Genomic DNA, 4801 nt, shown 5'->3' on the forward strand with positions numbered 1-4801 from the left:
CTCTCTCCTCGTAATTTAACTCTTAGTGTCCAGGTATCATTCCAGTAAATCTGCTCTGCACTCCCAAGGCCAATATGTCCTTCCTATGGTGTGGCACCCAGGACTGAACACAGTACTCCAGGTGTATAGGACTTTGTATAGCTGTAGCATAATTCTACCCACGTATTCCAGTCCTCTATATATATGAAGACCAGCATTCCAATAGCCTTCTAAGAATATTTTCTGTACCTGTCCATGGCATTTTAATGATCTATATACATGGACCTCTAAGTCTCTTGTGATTTTGTGATTTCTGTTCCCACTGCTGTTTCCCTGCACCAGTTACAAAGTACAGTCCTGGTCACACTGCTGCTGAGACCCTGTGCTTCTGCCATCTCAAGCCTTCATTTCTCCAACACTCTCGCCACCTCACATATTTAAATTAGTCGAGCGAGGAAATATCACCTGGAATCACAGAGCCTTACCCTGATATCTCACGGTGTGACCCATCCAGTTAAAACAGTCTCACCCTGAGATCTCACGGTGTGACCCGTCCAGTGAAAGGGGCCTAACCCTCTGATCTCACGGTATGACCCGTCCAGTTAAAGAGGCTTCACCCTGTGATCTCACGGTGTGAAACGTCCAGTTAAAGGGGCCTCATCCTCTGATCTCACGGTTTGATCTCTCCAGTTAAAGGGGCCTCACCCTGTGATTGCACGGTTTGAACCGTACAGTTAAAGGGGCGAGAGAGAGACAGAGGAAATTGTCCCAGCTCCAGAAAAGCATGCAGGATTTGCTCCAGCTGCAGTCGATGGGGATCGATGTCGGGGAGGAACTCAGAGAGGTGAAGGACCAGCAAGTCTCACTCTTCACCTCCGAGGCCTCGAAGATCACCTTTTGGTCCAGAGTCCGCTCGGTGGGGCAGGGCGAAAAGTGCTCGCGCTTCTTCTTCCAGAAGCTACACAGAGAGACCTCTGGTGATCAGCAGTCTGAAGAAGGAAGAGGGCTCGGTGACGTCTTCACAGACCGAAGTACTGAGGATCAGCAAGTCCTTTTATGCCGGGCTGTATGACGCGAAGCCCAGAGACAGCACGGCCTCTCAAACCTTGCTGTCCTCTGTCACGGAGGTCTTAGATGACAGCGAGCTGGAGAGCATGGATCGGCGACTGAACTCGGACGATGCTGACAAAGGCCGTCCAGTCTTTCGAGAAGAGTAGAACTCCGGGGAGCGATGGTTTACCGGTTGATTTGTACTCGGCTTTGTGGGACTGGATTGGCCCAGGCCTACTTGAAGTGTACGGGGGTATGCTTCTGGCAGGCAGCATGTCAGAGTCCATGAGGAATGGCATCATCACCCTCATCTACAAGCAGAAGGGGGAGAGGGAATAAATCAGAAATTGGCGACACATTTCCCTGCTAATGCTGACTACAAGATTCTGTCGAAGGCCTTCGCCAACAGGCTCGAATCTGCTCTGGAGTGGGTGAACCACCCCGATCAGACCTGTACTTTACCCAGCAGGACGACCTCTGATATCCTTGTACTGCTCTGGGATACGATCGCCTACGTGCAGGGCAGAGGGGTCAACACCTGCCTCTTCAGCCTGGGTCAGGGGAAGGCCTTCGATATAATATCCCACACATACATGATGGACACGCTCTACAAAATAGGGTTTGGGGAGGGAATCCGCGATTGGATCCGACTGCTCTATATGGACATCCATCGCGCAGTCCTAATCAATGGGCGGGAGTCAGAGAGTTTTCCAATTAAATCTCTGCGGTCTTTTTCATGTGTTTGGGGTGTCCATCAGGAAGGACACAGGTATCAGGGGGATGACGATCCCAGGCAGTGGAGGCTCTCAGGTTAAGGCCTCCTTGTACATGGATGACATCACCGTCCTTTGCTCCGATCAGCAGTCGGTTCACAGACTGATGGGCATCTGCGAACGACTCGAGCTGGCCTTGGGGTCCAGAGTGAACCGCAGTAAGAGTAAGGACATGTTCTGTGGCAGTTGGGAGACCCGATTCTTTGTCCCTTTCACCGTCAGGTCCGACTACCTGATGGTGTTGGGGATCGGGTTCGGGGGCCCCAAGATTCCACCAAAAAAATGGGAGGACCGTGTCGCCAAGGCCAAAGAGAACCTTGGCATATTGGGGGAACGCTCTCTCACCGTAGCCAACAATAACCTGGTGATAAGGTGTGAGGTACTCGCGGTGTTGTTCTACGTGGCCCAGGTCTGGCCCATTCCCCACAGCTCCGTCACCACAGTCATCCGAGCTATCTTCCACTTTGTCTGGAGAATGTGTCCACAGGGACACCGTGTACAAGCCCCCCAGACAAAGGTGGCAGAAGCGTCCCCAATGCTGCCCTGATCCTGATGGACACCTTTGCGTGTGGCTGCCTCCGGATGTGTGTAGTGCCCCAGTCTGCAAACACCAAGTGTCCCTACGTGCTGAGTTTCTACCTGTCCAATACACTGATAAAACTGGGTCTGGCCATGCTGGCCGAGCAGAACCAGGAACGCCCCGTCCAGCTGGACCGACCCAACTGCCCCCCTCCACCCCCCACCTGTCCCAGGTGGAGATGTTCCTGAGGAGAAACCACTTCGACCACAAGGCCGTCAGACAGTGGTCGACGAGGAACGTTCTGTGGGTCCTGCAGGAAAAGGAGAAGGTGGATCCAATCGGGCAATTCCCCGGCCAGACGGTCGATGCCATTTGGCAGAAAGTCTCGTCGCCGGAACTGACCAACAGGCAACGGGATGTGGTCTGGATGGTGGTGAGAAGGACCCTCCCAGTGCGGTCCTTCCAACACACACGGAATCTCAGCACCACCTCGAGCTGCCTTCAAGGCTACAATGGGGACGAGACCGTTGTCCGTCTCCTGGTGGACTGGACTTTCACGCAGAATGTGTGGAGAGAGATGCGTTGCTATCCGTCCCAGTTCATCTCCAACACCTCGGTAACACAGGACGCTGTGCGCTACAGGCAGTTTCCCAGAAGGCACACTGAGACAGATATCAACTGCTGCTGGAAGACCATCAACTCGGTGAAGGAGGCTCTTTGGTCCGCTCAAAACCTCCTGGTGTTCCAGCTGAAGGAGCGGTCCACGACCGAGTGTTGCCGACTGGCACAATCCAAGGTCCAGGAGAATGTGCTGCGGGACGCACTGAGGCGCGGTGCAGCCTATGCAAGGGCTCGATGGGAAAAGGCTACTGTGTGAAGCATTCCCACCTTTTATTATGCAGAATGTATTATAAGATATGTACTGTACTTTGTATTGAAATAATGGGACCATAGTGTGTGCGATCTGTTTTATATTGTTTTCAATTGAAATTGTGACTTTTACCCTGAACTTTATGTATCCTTAAATTTTATGAAATAAAGTATATTTTCAAAATAAAAAGAATTGATGCAGAAAGGCGCTCCTTTCAGCAGCGAGAGACCTGTCCGACTGACTGAAAGAAGTCTTTTTTTGTCTGAAAGTGAGTGCGGTTTGACCTGTTGTTGCTCAAAGGCGCTCCCTGCTGGTGAGCAGAGGCAAATGCTCGAGCAAATCAGCCGTGTTCAGACAGACACGGAACGCTTTCGGGTTTGAGAAATGAAAAGCGCCAACATTTTAAGCAGTAAGCAGTCTGTAAAGTGAAGAAAGCGGCCTTGAGCTCAATACCGTTTACTCCAAAACCACTATTTTGAGCCGGAATTAAACCAGCGATTTAAGATTTCAAGTTTTAATCTCTACAAGTTTTCCACGCTACCAGCTGAGCTATCGAAGGGAAGTAGCAAAGGCCCATCTCTTTGGTAATTGTTCACCGTGCGCCTTTTGACACTCACCGACTCGTGGAATCGCGTGGGAATGACCGAGACTGACTCGGTACCTGCTCATACTGCGGCGCGGTGGGAGTGTGAGCTCCGACTTACTCTCCACGCCCTGAGCCAGTGGAGCAATGGGTAACGTGCCTGACCAGAATTCAGAAAACTGATGGTTCGATTTCGACCTGGATGGATGGTTTTTGCAAACTGCCGATCAGTTTATGACTTTACACCTTGCAAACTGTTCTACATGTTTGTGCTGCCTGGACATTTAGGCATCAAGTGCCTTCTTAGCGCAGCAGGCAGCGCGTCAGTCTCATAATCTGAAGGTCCTGAGTTCAATCCTCGGAGAAGGCATGATTAAGCTTTTTTTTCCATCTTTGCTCATGACCAAAATCAAGAATTTTTGCTTCCTGCAGCACACCAAAAGATTTGCTGCCCCTTGACCTCTCTGTACCGTAGCACGCAGTGAAGTTTAAGAAGTACATGGACCATGGGCTCGCTGAAAACTGACGCCACTTTTTTTTCTGGACAATTGACCCAAGTCAAAAGGTGTGTGGAGAATGCAAGAATCTATCCTGCCATCTCTCACATGCTCATCGAGCACTCTATCAGAATCATAGAAAGGTTACAGCACGGAATGAGGCCATTTGGCCTATCGAGTCCGTGCAGGCTCTATGAAAGAGCAATCCAGCTAGTCCCACTCCCCCGCCCCATCCCCGTAGCCCTGCATTTGTATTTCCTTTCCATGATTGAATCACCCCCTCGGGCAGTGCATTCCAGATTCTAACCACTCGCTGTGTAAAAAAAACTTTTTCCTCATGTCACCTTTGGTTATTTTGCCAAACGCCTTAAATCTATGCCCTCTGGTCCTTGACCCTTCTGCCAATGTGAACTGTTTCTCTCTATATACTCTGTCTAAACCCTTCATGGTTTTGAAAATCTCTATCAAATCTCCTCGCAACCCTCTCTGTTCCAAGGAGAACAACCCCAGCTTCTCCAGTCTATCCAC

At 50.7% G+C, this 4801-nt stretch overlaps 1 non-coding gene across 1 annotated transcript; it reads left to right on the forward strand.

Annotated features, from left to right (window-relative positions):
* The first annotated feature begins 4073 nt into the window (after positions 1–4073).
* On the forward strand, positions 4074–4146 carry trnam-cau (transfer RNA methionine (anticodon CAU)). Its single transcript has one exon. It is a non-coding gene; the product is annotated as a tRNA-Met (tRNA).
* The last annotated feature ends 655 nt before the right edge of the window (positions 4147–4801 follow it).

The sequence above is a fragment of the Heptranchias perlo genome, unplaced genomic scaffold (assembly GCF_035084215.1).
Source record: "Heptranchias perlo isolate sHepPer1 unplaced genomic scaffold, sHepPer1.hap1 HAP1_SCAFFOLD_62, whole genome shotgun sequence".
Taxonomy (NCBI): Eukaryota; Metazoa; Chordata; class Chondrichthyes; order Hexanchiformes; family Hexanchidae; genus Heptranchias; species Heptranchias perlo.